Here is a 15,053-nt window from a genome sequence, read left to right as displayed (position 1 = left end):
TGGAAGTCGCCATGTGCATTCATGTGCCTTGGTGGTGCCGGGCACCTATTGAGAAAATAGGTACAAGCCTGGTGCTCGGCCCTTGTTACCACTAGAAGATGCTCCTGGCGTGTGACTACACTTGAAAAGTTGACCAAGCTTGTACAGGAAATCAACTCTATGCAATGAGGTGGCTGGAAAGTGCAATTTTTTTTTGGTTTGTGTCCCCACACGATTGATCAAATCAATAAAAGAAAAAGGGACTGAGCACACATCTTCACCTCAAAAATTGCAATTAATGGGACAAAACGTCTACGCAAATTGTAGCGAAAACTGGAAAGCGGCAATAAAGTACATAAGTAGTTTACTGAAACACTGGCACTGTCGCCAGTTACTGAAATTTTAGAAATTGGAGCTGAGATGGTGGTAGATAGTGGCATTGGAGCTGTAGAGAATAAGTGAAAAAAGTTTTGTCAATGGCACCTACATGATTTCGGTGACACAGGTTTTGGGAATTACATTCTCAGATGAAGGCTATAATTTATATTTTAAGCACCTGCAATGCAGCCTACTAGGGAATGGTGCTATGAGATGCCCCATACCCTACACTGTACCAACAAAGTGACGTGACTCTGGTCTCTGAACCACTGTTAGATGGTACGGACAATAAACAAAACCGTTCGCAAATGACAGTCAACAGGTGCAGTTTAATTTTAATGCTCTCTTTATCTACTTTTGCTGCTAACCTTCCAATTTTGACACATACGCGTTCTGGGGAAATAGAAATTTCGAGAAATGTGAGCACGGCCCCTGCAAAAATGCTCCCAACTCAGATGCTGCAGTATTATTCCAATATTATTCCTGCGATTATATCACCGTTTGTTAGCTGGCTGAGAAAGAAATCGTGCAATGTACTTTCCGCCCTTGCATTTCAGAAATACAATACCCAGAACTACAACTTTTTCCGAGGCTGTGTTTTTGTTCGTGAACTTGACTAAAAATAGTTACTACAGGTGCAGGATGCGCCCTTTATCAAGCGTAGATAAGGTGACGGGGATTTAGAGAAAGCCCTTGCTTATATCGTTCCGTCCAGGCGGAACGCCAAACAGCGTTCCCGGCTCACAACTCGCAGTGAAGGCAGTCTGTGTGCATTTTTACCATACCGCTACCGCTCACTGTTAATTAGTAAATACCCTTAATAATTACATCGCTAATTACAGCTTCGGCGATGGGCCTCGGGGCAAGCAACCGCACTGAAATGGTCCATGTGAAAAGCTTGGCATACTGCTGAAAAACAATGCGATCACAACCATTGTCACTCGAGAATTTAAACACAAGCAGCGCGCCATCGCCTCCTGTACGATGATCGCGCTCGCCCGCTGTTTATTATTATTATTTTTTTGATAACTCGCCGCTGATGCGTACGACGCAACCCAGATGGCCGTAAACATCCAGTTGTAGAGGACGACAGGCTTTCCTCCATGACGATAGGCGAGGATGATTAAGACGACTATGCCTGCACCCATGGAGGAAGAAAATGTTCCTGCACCTGACGTTCTCGGCAGGAGATAGGTGACGACGCTACGAGTAACAACAGCCCACCACGACTTCCTCACGTACAAATGACGACTTGGCAAGACACACACGGCGCAAACGACTTTAGAGCCTTATGATGCACTACATTCGTAACAGTTCCTACACAAACTTCGTGGACAAATCGCACACATAAAAAAACGCCATTGTTTCTTTTTTTTTTTTTTTTTTTTACGGGTGCTTTCTACCACTAGTAGGCGCTCGTGGCGCATCCGCCCCACTTTTGTTAATGCATGAAACGTTTTGATGCAAATGCTTACACGCGCAGCAATATTTTTACTTTTTATGATTATCCTTATTACTACTTAATGCATAGACGGCTTCTGCGTATTTGTTTTTTGTTTTTTATTTTTGTGTGACGTCACCGGAAGTTTTGGCGTTACAGCGTTTTGGAGACGGAAACACGCTTCGCCAACAGCTCGCAGCCGGCTTCGGATGCGCGTAATCGGATGTTGGGAACTTTAGGCTTGGCGTCGCAGCAGATATTTCATCGCCGTTAGAGTTGCGAGTGACAGTCACTAACAGAACGTTTCACCGCGCTGGGAACTTTGTAAGTGCGGTGATTTCCGTTGAAGCGATCGACGATCAAGATACCTGCACGGCCCCGGCCGATTCTTGCGCTAAGCATAGCCATCCTTCGTCCGATCGCCGCACCGTGCGTGAACGGGCCGGCGCTGCCGGGACCGACCTCAACGGCCGGTCGGCGTAAATCGCGGCAGATATTTGAGCATCGCTTTGAAAACCGCAGCTGATGACACTACCTATCAGAATTTTTCATCACACTAACATCCACTTTCACCAATCTGGAACTTCTTTTCCACGACTTGTGTGATTTTAAAAAGCGGCGACAAGTTGTTGCTGCCGCGACCTGCGTCGGTTCGAGCCGCACCGTCGGCTGTGCGGGCAGGCACGGCGGCTGCGTGTGCTTCTGCAAGCAGTTAACGGTTCACGATTTCCTGCTTTATACATTTCTTGCAAACAAGGGAAATCTAGAAACTTCACTCGGCGATCGTCTAGAACAAGCCGCTGCTTGTATACGCTTCAGTCGCATGCGTAATACACCACCACGCTCATGGTGTTTGCGGATAATCTACCACAGTTGATACGCTTATACAGTCACCATTAGGTCGAGCTGCGCTTGACGCACTGAGAATTAACTTCAAACGAAGGAAATTAACACGAAAATACTTTTAGAACGCGCTTCCTAAGCGAAGTGTCACGCGCTGCAAGCCAACTATGCAGCAAGATAGGAACGGTGATCCTACAAGTGACGTCAAAACGATCGGAGCGCCGGCCTCTCCAGTGGTCGGCCTCGCGGCCAATAGGTGCTGCTGCTGCTGCTGAAAAAGCGGCCGTCTGGCAGCCGCTGGGCTGCAGAAGCGAGCTATCGCTCGACGAACTCCGTTCAAGAGCGCTCGGAAATACTTACACCAATGACATTGCTCTGACAGACAGCGAAGATAACTTTAGATTCCACGATGACGGCACCAGTTTTAGCGCCTTCGGTTATGATTTCGATCAAACATTCTGGAACACCTCATGACGAAATGAATGCGAAAAGATTGGTGCTTAGATGTGGCTACATTTCCAGCACTCATTGACCTGTTTTCCATTGGCCGAGCAGTGGGACATTTTGTGGTGTGCCACGGACGCCGGATTATCGATTGGTAGCAGTTAACCAATTAATGCTCTCGCATCAATACTTGCCAAATGCCCTGCACCTTTCCCGTCGCCATGGCCACGGATAGAATAAAATCTGCCAGGGTTATTCCCGATGAAGCGAAGGCTCTCTAGTAAAACCAAACAAGTTCTTTCAGATTTCCAGTTCAATTTTTCAAGATTACACGAATGGCTAATCGTATTTCATTGAGCAAGATGTCAAAGCGGTTCCTTCTCCGTTTACTATGCTGCACAGCCCGCGTAACTTTTTGGGATCACTAAGCACAACGATGACTCCTGCTCGAGGCGAAACCTGCACTCTCATAAAAGGTCGGTGCACTTACTAACAGAACACTAACCAGTTACTTGTTTCAGTATTGACTAGGTACTTAGTTGCTTTTACTAACTGGTCATGCATGACCTAGTAAAAAACTAGGCGTGAGAATGTGGATCTGCTGAGTGCGCAGCGCGACATAGACACATTCATCAGGCACATATTACACGTGTGCAATCAACAACTGAATTGAGCAAGAAAGCCAATGGGATGCACGAGGAGAGCGAGTATTACTCAGTTACCTTAGAAATACATCTGCTCTTCTTGCTTTTATAGCCATCAGCGTAAAGCCCTTGAGAGAGTCGGTGGGCTTGTCGTAAATATTAAATATTTTAGCGATAATTTTAGAATTATGCAGTTTAATGTGAGCATATACAAGACAGCATGGTGATTTGCAAAAACTTTTTAATCATGATTTGGTGTGGAAAAAGAGCTGTAGTTATTATGTTCAAGAATTCATAGAATTTGTTACTTCAGTGAATGTTAGTATCAAACCAGCAGCAGTTACTAAGTGCACGGTCTAGACTAGTAACAGTTCCACACTTGGTGGTAGGACCTACGTACCATATTTGGGGGTAGTAAACTGCGTAAAAAGTTAGTAAATACAGCCGTTACTACCCTTTTACGAGCTTTTTTGTTAAGAGTGTATTTCAGTCCATGAGACACACCATAAACATATGGAATGATTGCTAGCTTCCTTTTCGCCGTTCCTTCGCGTTCTTTCACAGGGTGCCTAGTACCTTCAGCAGTGTCTCGTGAACACAACCTGCAAGAGCATTAATGTAGGGACCTTTATCAGCCTTGGGCCCCTGCGGGAAACCTATTTCGTTCGTCGTTCGCAAGAAATTGATAAACCAGGATATCATGAGGCGTTTATTGCACGCAGAAACGATCCGCACACACGCCGGCACGCCCCGCGAAGCGACTCGAAACGACGCAGGCCGCGGCAGCAAGCCCTTATCGCCACTTTTTAAAATTACACTGGTCGGAAAAACAAGTTCCACATGGCCGAAATTGGATGTTAGTGCGGTGAAAAACTGAGCTAGGTATTGTTATCAGCGGGGAAATTCAGAGCGGCGATCAAATATCTGCCGGGCGGTCGGTCGGTGAGCTACCCAGCACCTACGACACCTGCCGAACCTGCCCGTTCGCATGTCTGGGATTCGGCAATGAGTCGCCCACGAAGGGAGAAAGTAAATTGCGAACACCGCGGACACAAAGTTGCCCATGCAAAAAAGGGGGTTAGAGTGGGGTAAAAAGTTATGCTAGGGACTGCCATTCTCAACTGCAACGATAGCGGCGATAAAATATCTGCCGTTACGCTAAGTCCGAATTTCCCAACATTCGACTCCGAGCAACCCAAGCCGGCGGTTAGATATTGTAAAAAACCTTCGTCTAAAACTCATCGTGCACAAGCGTGTTGTGTTTTGGTTCCCTTAACTTCTTGGGGCCCCCAACGCTTGGTTACCTTATTCTAGAACTCCCTAGTACCCCAAATCACTACACCACGACGCGTTTCGCCTCGTACACAGCCTCGCCTATAGGCGAGGCTCTGTACGAGGCTGTGTACGAAGTTCGAGAACTTCGGACTACTCACGGTATACCGTGAGTAGTCCGAAGTTCTCGAACTTGGAGATGCTAGAAAAAGGCAGGCTCACTGTAAATAGTCCAAAGTAAATGCCACGTTCCAAATATAATTTCCGACGGCACGTTCCTTATGAAAAGTAAACATAGGCCTATCTAAACCCGCTCGAAGGCGTTCAAAACTTGCGGTATACACTGCGGACAAGTTTACAGAATACGGCAGGGATCGTTAATGAAATCGGGGCATAGCTAAACAGCATTGGAGGGGAAATAGGCGCTGCTTAAGCCAAACTGCAAATCCTGCCAACATTTATAAGCATATGCGGCGAAGCAATCCGCTCACCGTTCTCGAGTAGTCTTTCATTACCAGGCAATGCGCGCCGTATACGCGCGGTGAGATAACACAACTGAGTGGCCTGTTTCCGTCACTGTTGCAAGGTCCATTCTATTCGTTGCACACACCTTCGAGTACGTAGTCATGTAGCAAGTATTCATGCTTAGCATTCTTTGCCGAGTACCCCCACAGCCAGGACCGTGTAGCGCCCTGTATTTCCACAAAACTGCAGATATCGTGGAAGTTCCAATTGTAATCGTTATAATAACGTAAATCGAGATAATTTGTAGTACGAAATTAAAAAAGAAATATTTTCTTATTTTTAGTTTTTTAAAATTTCGTACTACGAATTATTACAGAAAATTACAGAAAATTACCCAAAAATTACAGGAAATGGCAAAACGTATAACGCATGGCAGGTCTATAATAATGCAGATTTCGCGAACGTTCCACCTGTAATCGTTGCAATAGCGTAAATGTAAATAATTAATCGAACAGAATTTGGAAAAACTAAAAAATAGAAAAAATATAAAATAATTACGGAAACTGGCGAACCGTGTAACGCCCTGCATTTCCACATTAATGCAGATTTCACGAAATTTCCAAATGCAATCGGTATAATAGCGTAAATGCAAATATTTGGACGAACGAAATTTTGAAAATATTAAATAGCAAAAATATCTAAAAAATACGGGAAATAGCAAATCGTGTAAGCCCTGCATTTCCAGAATAATGCATATTTCGCGAAAGTTCAACTTGTAATCGTTATAATAACGTAAATGAAGATAATTAGTCGAACGAACTTCTGAAAAACGAAAAATATGAAAAATATTAAGCAATTACGAAAATGGCAAACCGTATATTTCGACAGTAATGCAGATTTGGCGAATGTTTCATTTATAATCGTTATAATAGCGTAAATGAAGATAACTGGCAGGACTGAATTGAGAAAAACAAAAAAGAAATGTCTAAAAATCTCACAGTCAATTTAACTGGCATAAGAATACTACGCATTAATAGATAATTCTCTGAATTTCTGCAGAATTTTTAGATGCGACGCATCTCTTTCACTCGCCTTGTCCCTCCGGCATCGTCCGGCGTAGTCCGCATCCCTCCCCCATTCTCCTCGCCGCGCCAGCTGCGCACTACCACCCCTCTCACCGCAGCGCCATCTGCGTGTTAGCGCTCGCCGGCGCTCACTCCGGCGCCGTGCCAGCTGTGCGTGGGTGCGTGTTAGCACGCAGCTTGCGCTCGGTTAACACATGCGCATGCGCTGCTATGCGCATGCTATGCGCATGAGAGAGAGCTATGCGCTGCTCTCTCTCATTCCGCTGCATATAAACGCGGTAACTGCGCCGTTCCGCTCAGTCGTTCCGCCGCCGCTCCGCCGATGACATCCTCCGATGACCACCGATGATTTGAATGGAGACTGCTATCGCGATGGCCGGCGCAACCGTAACAAGCACCGGCCACCCCGGTAAAAATTTACACCATCTTCCCGCGAGGGGAACCATGGGGTAGATGCGACGCATCGGGGGTGAACATGCTGCGTAAAATATGGACACACAAAAACAATGGACACGCTAACATAACGGAAACGCAACGGAAACCCACAATGCGTCGCATCTACCCCATGGTTCCCCTCGCGGGAAGGTGGTGTAAATTTTTTTCATTATGAATTAACAGCGTACTTTTCTCGGCATGAGCTGCATCGTCCGTGGGTCGCGATGGTAGCAACTACCTGGACGCGGTGGTGTCGCCGGAAACAAGCGAGTCGCTGTTTGCTTGCCCTGATTATTAGGCGTATAAGTTGCATCAAAACCACGAAGAGGGAGGCACACGGTGCTACAAAGTCGACCTCAGAACCGCGAAAAAAGGCAGGGACCTAGCAAACAGGACAGTCGCTATAGCTTCAACTGGGGCACGCAGTATGCAACGTTTTGCTTTCTTTGTTTTGCTAATGAGGAACCGAGGAGCACGGTCGTCTTTAGTAAGACCCGCGAAGGAATTTGCCGCGGCTTCTGGTTCGATTTCCTGGATGCATAAATATCCCGTCAAATGCCTTACAGTGAGGTGATGAAAAACAAACTCCAACCCAAATTTATACACCGGTAGGCCAGACTCCCAATAATACTGTGATTTGGGCCTATGTGGGGTAGAGTGCTGAAGAAAGCCGTTCGTATTGGCTCAGGCTCGTCAACCATGGCTCTCGGATTCCGTGCCCACCGCTGGAGGCAGCCCCCCTCCTGCCCACAGCCCTTCCTACTGGCAATCGACTGGAGGCGGTACGCAATATGCGTGGGCGTCGCCACGCTGTGCACGGTGGCCTGCTGCCTGGGCATCCCCACTGGAATAAGGTATACCAGCAGGAGGGCAAATTGCACCCTTCAAAGCTGCAGCCACTTGCGGGAATGTCGCGAGTTATTTAAACCACCCAACGCTGCGTGAGCTGCCACAAGAAAACTCTGTCGGCGCTCCGTGTTGTGTGATGCCTTTATAAAGGTATTTCATAAATAACCAAATATCGGACACCGTGGCTTTCAATTGACATTGGGAACACGTTATCAGGCGGTTAGTTCTGTTACTGCCATTAACCATACGATCGACGCATGTGTGGAAAATAGCGAGCCTCTGCACGAGTCCGTAATAGAGAGTAAAAAAAAGTTTTTGATTGCGTTTAAACAGCTAGCGGCCGTTATGCAACGACCGAGAAACCACAGGGTCGAGCACACTTACGTAGCGTTTTCGGTAGGTTCACGGAAACTTGTATCGTTGCGATAATCCTTTCAATGCGGAAGGCCTATCGGGAAAAAAAAGCAGCAGCAGGGTACGCGGTGGCTGCGTGTGTCGCATGCAGCAAACCATCCCCTAAATGCCACTGGCTGCGAACGCGGGTGTGTGCCGGCATGGCTGCAGCACGTCGGGTGCTATGGAGCGGTGCCACAGATCGGGCCAAGAGTCCAGCCCAACTGCGGCTCATGGCGGCGCTCGAGAGTTGGGCGGGACCCGACATAGAGTTTTGTGGGTCGTACACCAGGGGGAAATGTGGCGCTGCAGTCGCGCGCCGTCATGGGCGCCGCCATGGCAGCGGGCGACGTTCCTGGCCTACTTGACTTGCCTAACCACATGGACTCCTTTTATGCTCTTGGAGCCAAAATCAACGACGATTTGACCTTTTTTTTGCTCGTCCAGCATAAAGCTTCTAAATGATCATTGACAAATAAATGTTCTCGTAACACTTTTATAGTAATTTACCACATTTACATAATCTTTTACAATAAAAAATTCCCCGCATTTCCCCGAGAGGAAGAATGTGAAAGTGCGAATGCACGAGTTGAATTTGCGCGGTTCGGTAATGTTCGCGAAAGAGAGATCACACACACACACACAACTACAAAGAAAGAAAGATGCATTTATTCACAGACACCTATTTGTGTTGTCGTTGTACTTGATTGCTAGAGCGGATCTCAGCTTTGAAATTTCGTGTCAGTACTCCTTTAAGCGGGTGCATTAGCCCTTCTCATGCCCGATTCCTGGCCAATCCCCCACGTGGGTATGTGCCATGTCAGCGGCCAGGCAGCGCGCGCCCATCTCCCCCCGTTGCCAAGGAAGACGAGGAGATTCCTGGCTAATCCCCCACGTGGGTATGTTATGCGGACATCGCCGGTGGACGCAGGTTCAGGGTCGCTTAAGAAGTGCATTCGCACTTAAAATCGTTGCTTTTAAAGCCACAGGCAGCTTTTGAGCCATGTCATAGACAAGTGGAACGTTCCCCCGGGTACATGACGGAGCACTCGCCGAAGGGTGGCTCGCCTAGACACTGGCCCCAGATTTGCCTCTGGTATATTATACTATGTATGGGCTCCGGCCAGGCCTAACGTTACCTAACTGCTGCTGGAGCCGGAGTTGAGGGGGTTACGAAGGTAACGCTGGTCTCAGCCAGCGGCGCAGCGGTCACCCACCAGCGAAACCGCGTGGTGCACCGCTTCACTGGTTGCCGGACGCTTCAACTCATCACTTGTCCGCCGTTTTGTCCGCAGAACGTCAATTCGGGTAATTGTGCTTTTGTACTCACCACTCGTCAGAGGCGCTTTAGTGTCCTCTCAGTTGTAAGTGCGGAGCTCTTAAGGGGCCCGGCCTGTCGTCGTGGCTCGTCCGCGGTCGCAGTGTTGCGCGCCCCCAAGGCATGCCCGTCCGCTGAAAAGTTCAGGGGATACTTGAACAAGAGGTTTGTATTAACAGAACCGTTAGAAACTCCTGGCAATGCTCCCAATATGTAGCGCGAAAAAAAGAACTGCCGGTACATTTGTGGAAAAATATATCCACGTAACCGGGGGTCCCCGCGTTCAATTTATTTAGGAATGCTCGTAGGGTTTCTTTTTACGATAGTAAAAGAAAAAAAAATTACACCATCTTCCCGAGGGGAACCATGAGGTGATTCGGAGCGAGTACTGCTGCTCGCTCAGGTACTGCTGCTCGACGTTGTCGTTTCGAAGCGGCTTCTAGTTGTCGTAGTTCAGGTTCCGCTGCTGGACGTTCACGGACCGCCGTTGCTTCACATTGTCGTAGTTCAGCCTCCGCCGCTCGACGTTCACGAACCAACGCTGCTTCACGTGCTCGAAGTTCAGGTACTGCTGCTCGACGTTGTTGTTTCGAAGCGGCTTCTCGTTGTCGTAGTTCAGGGTCTGCCGCTCGCTTCAAACGTTTACGTTCAGCGTCGCGTGCCCTTAGCTTCGCAGCTTTGTCTTGATTGGAAGTATCGTTGCTGTGTGCGTTTGTGCAGATGCTAGTATGAGGTTGCGTCAGCCCACTCGCAGACGGGGCTGTTGCTTCCGTCACACTGCATCTGAAGTCAACGGAGTCAAGCGGAGTCAACTGACGTCAACCGAAGCAAGCGCTGCCCTGACGCGCGCAGCGCGCTACCGCTGCTTATATTCACACTTGAAGGAGAGGAGACTAGAGGAGGAGAGATGAGCAAGCGCCGAGTATGCGCGGTGTGAGTAGAAGCGAACGCACGCGAAGCGCACGCAGCTGGTAGAGAGAGAGAGAGAGAGAGAGCGGAGAGAGTAACGCGCAGCTGTGGGAGAGAGGGAAGAAGGAGAGTTGCGCATGCGCAGTGTGAGTGCGGACACCGACGACGCCGACGCCGACGCGGGACAGGCCACCGCATCTAAAAGTGGCCGCGGGAGAGAACAGCGAACGGATCTAGCACGTTCGAGATGAAAGCGAGCACAAACCGAACAGAGCTCTCGCCCGGCCTGTTCCAGGCAGGACAAGAGAGAAAATTGAATTGCGATGAAAAAAGCTCCGCTAAATTTATCGAGAGGGGAAGAGCGTGAGGGGTGGCAGCCCCTCTGGCAAATCACTGCTCTGCACTTCCGACGGCTTTCACGCTGAGTGCAACTGCTTTAACTTTTTGCTTACAGCAACCACTCTTTTAAGAACGCCGTGACAAAATAGAACACAATATTTGCGACATTATTTAGAAGCTACCTAGAAGGGCGTACTTAGTGGAATCGCTATGTCTCGGATGCGACTAAATGGGGAATATTTGTGCCACTTGAAATTTACGGCCCATAACGTCTTGTTCAGAACATTCAGAAAATGCTACCAAAGAAGAGGACTGAGGATAAGCATAGCGATGTGTCAGTCACTAATTGAGTGATGAATAGGAATTAAGTGACAGTGAGACATAATGATGATCTTGTAGTTACCAAGGTTAAAAAGCATTCATGCAAAATCAACCAAGATTGTAGAGATTAAGGAGAGGAAAAGCGAGAATAAATGGATCGATAACGCAATATTGGGACTGTGCCACTTCAGGGATGTAGCCAGGAGAAAAAACGGGACAAAGCCCCGACGTTCGGGCTCCTCGTCATCAGGTTACAGCGAAAATTTGATTCAACGAGACGAAGGTATTTTGCAAGCAGGTTTCAGCACGCGACAGGAAACCCCCCAAAACTTTGCGATTCCCTGATGACCTGATTGGAAGGAACGGTACTAAGAAAGCGGACTCTTTTGCCGATGTGCACGGCCCAAAAACTCACTGCGACACGTTCGATTCCGTATTTATCGAAGCTCCGGCGCATTTAAGGGCACAGATTACTACGTCACATCTCGACACAACTACGATTTCAAGCAGCACAAACACTGCTATGTTGCCAGAACTAACACAAATTGTAACGCCATGAGGATTGCGCGGAATGACGACACAAAGAGGAGACAACAGGACGAGCGCATCGTGTTCAGACCAACTAGCCCGTCAACAAATCTTGCTGAACACAAATTGATGCATTATGTATTGTGGCGACTGTTCCTCCCCAATAAGCTTAAGGCCATGAGATATTAGAAAATATTGATAAAATGAATTGTGTAATCAGATTCATTCTCGATAAAATAGATACATCTTGGAAATTTTTAGACCTGATAAAAATTGGTGTAGTAGGTGCAGTACATGCACACAGACCTAAAAGCCATCCAGCTAATTACAGGCCTATTTCAATTTTATCCGTTCTATACCAAATAATACAAAAACATAATTCGGTAACTATGATGAAGTTATGCATAAAATACCCAATTCGTTCAAGATTCAGCTTCGGTTTACTGTGGACAAAAAGTACCATTCTTCTCCTTGAAGCATTTATTGACGTGGTTAATGCCGCTTTGGACAGTATTCAAGAAGCGTTTGTTTTTTTTTCTTGGTATGGTGACACTCATAGTTACTAAGAAATTGAAACTAATGAGGTTTATAGGGAAGTTTGCCAATTTAAAAAAAAATGATTTAACTGGCCGACAACAAGCGGTTAAAATTTGTAATACTATCGGTAACAAAATGACCAGAGCGTATGAAGTTCCTTAAGGATCTAATATGGGTCCGCTGTTTTTCAACAGTTATACAAACGTTACAAACGCGCTCCTATTATCGTCTCATTAGCACCAGTATGTGGATGACGCGGCGTTAGTTTACGTGCACTCACCGTACGAACATGCAGTCGAAGTTAGCAAAGATGTTAAGCAATTGCTTAACTTGGAAGTCGCGAAACTATATGTTTGTAAACGAAACAAAAACAAAAATCATGTGTATCAGAAGCTCTTACAAAGTAGTCTCTCCTAACATTGATGTTTTTCTACGCACTAGAAAGTGCGAAAACTTTTCTTGCTTGCCGTTTATGTGTGGCAAGCATATGAGGAACCTGTCTATTTACATTCATGAAAATTTCAATTGGCACGAGCAAATCACACAAATATGTAAAAATCTGAGAGCTGTTTCAGAATGCATTTATAAGTAGCGGGGTGGTCGCAACATTCAAACCTGACACCAAGTTCTTGATTAATTATGTAATTAATTTATTTATTTAGTAATACTGTTAACCCTAAAGAAAATGGTTGTAGCAGAGTGGTTATTATGGTTAATATATATATATATATATATATATATATATATATATATATATATATATATATATATATATATATATATATATATACAGTTTTGTTAGAAGCTATACCCATTTTTTACTATTTGGTACGGCAACCAAAGACAGCCCTTCTCGCAATCAATATATATATATATATTGTACTGGAAATAGTAGTCTCCGACACGACGACATACCTTGCGGTTAGTGTGCGCCAATCTCCCCTGTACAACCGACGGGGTATGTACCGGAGGAAGGCCTACTATGGGCCGCATAATGATGGCAGGTGCAAGGTGCTGCGCGAGAGAAGAAGAGGCACGGTCAGCATCGCGTGGCTCGCTCTAAGAGAACGCACCGAGACATCGGTCTGCGCTGCCTTACCCGTCTCTGGTCTCTGCCTCTTTCCAAGCGTCTTGCCGGTCCCCAGGTATAATCCCCCTTACAATATATATATATATATATATATATATATACCCTTATTTCTGTGTTATTTTCAACGAGCCCCTCATTTCCTATTCTGATTCGCTACATGCATAGCGAGGGCCTCTGTTCTGGCAGTCTTGTTGCCAAAGGGAGCTTAAGAGGGTTCAAAGCTGGTCGACCACTCTGGACATGTCGTAGACACTCGAGTCACGACCCGGGGGTTAAAAAGAAGGTCCCCTTCACCCCGATTAGTCCGAATGGCGCTGGCTACCACCCCCAAGCACAGGAAACAAACATACCTAACATAAATACCCCAGAAAGTGAATGGGAAAATCGCCCCGCCGGTAGCGTAGTGGTTATCGCACCAGACCGGTATTCTGGAGGTCGTGGGTTCGAATCCCACCTGGCGGGCATTTTTTCTTCACTTTCTTTCTTTCTTTCCAAATTCTTAATCTGTTTCAATGATCTACCACATCCTCCCCTTTGCTTTCCGAGGTTTTCTCGACTGCCAACCCTTATTTCTGTGTTATATATATATATATATATATATATATATATCAGGGTGCCGAACCGAACCGAAAACCACAACTGAGCCGCTATTTTTGCCGGAACTGAACCCGAACCCGAACCGTTATTTTTTGAACACGCTGAACCCGAACCGGAACTGAACCGAAAACAGAAATAGCGGTTACCTGTTCATGCAGGAAGGGTTCGACCCTCCGTTGTTGATATTGCACAGTCAATGCAATTCAGCCTTTTTCCTTTCACGTACCATCAACTTCGTACCCGCTCGCGCACTTTTTCCTCCAGACATTTGAACACTATCCTGCTCTAAGTAACCACAGGGGAAATGAATGAGCACCAATGTAGCAATGGTCTGTTGCTGCTGGAAGCGCGAGCGTAGTGCAAGCTGGCCAAACGAAATGTCATTCTCGGAAGCTTGCAGGGGATATAAAACGACGTTGCCCTACCGTAGCTGCGACTTTTTTGTAGCAATCAGGCTGCAGGAGTGCTCCACTGCGCAACAGCGAAAGCCCACACCCGATGTGTGCAAACTTTTTGCATTTCATAATTTGTTTAAAAGGTCCGACACCTGCAAATTGTTAGTATTTGACAAGTGTGACTGCAGGAGCTGCTCAGTGGCTAAGCTGTTTGCTGCTGACCACAAGTGGCCTCGATCTTCCTTCCCCACGACCGTTTTTCTGAAGTAGATGGAAATCGAGAACGTCTGTGTATCGAGATTTTGATTCCCGTTTAATATCACAAACTGGTTAAAATAAGTCTGCCGGCCTGCAACATAAGCTGCGCCTTGAAGCAGAGATTAGCACGGGGCATCGATCAAATGCTCCAGTTTTTTTTAATGTGTTTACACAGAAAACAACAGGAAAAAAAAGGCGAATCACGTTGTTTTAATATATACAACGCAAAAAGTAAGTAAAACCGAATAAGTAAAAAAGCACCAAAACGTGGATATTGCTCTACACTTTTCTTTGCCCTGCCTTCCACGGCCAAACGTGTCATCAATGCGAAGAAAGTGAGTTCAGTGGTCAGTTTTTGTGGACAGTACAGTGGACAAGTTCCGTTTTTTACAGATACAAATAACAACAGATTTGTCAGGGAAAACTGTTAAGGTGCGCACTTAATGCCTTGGCAAGAAACTGCAGCCTTCGACCTTGCCTTGGGAGCAGAAACAGTAATAGAGCAGATGACACGTTTAGAAAGGCAGACCGGT

At 46.5% G+C, this 15,053-nt stretch overlaps 1 non-coding gene across 1 annotated transcript; it reads left to right on the top strand.

Annotated features, from left to right (window-relative positions):
- Positions 1-13,659: 13,659 nt before the first annotated feature.
- On the top strand, positions 13,660-13,732 carry Trnat-ggu (transfer RNA threonine (anticodon GGU)). Its single transcript has one exon. It is a non-coding gene; the product is annotated as a tRNA-Thr (tRNA).
- The last annotated feature ends 1,321 nt before the right edge of the window (positions 13,733-15,053 follow it).

Source organism: Haemaphysalis longicornis, unplaced genomic scaffold, assembly GCF_048455015.1.
Source record: "Haemaphysalis longicornis isolate Haplotype H1 unplaced genomic scaffold, Haemaphysalis longicornis Haplotype H1 scaffold_2, whole genome shotgun sequence".
Classification (NCBI taxonomy): domain Eukaryota; kingdom Metazoa; phylum Arthropoda; class Arachnida; order Ixodida; family Ixodidae; genus Haemaphysalis; species Haemaphysalis longicornis.
The sequence above is the reverse complement of the archived record's forward strand: the minus strand, read 5'-3'. Positions and strand labels throughout refer to the sequence as shown.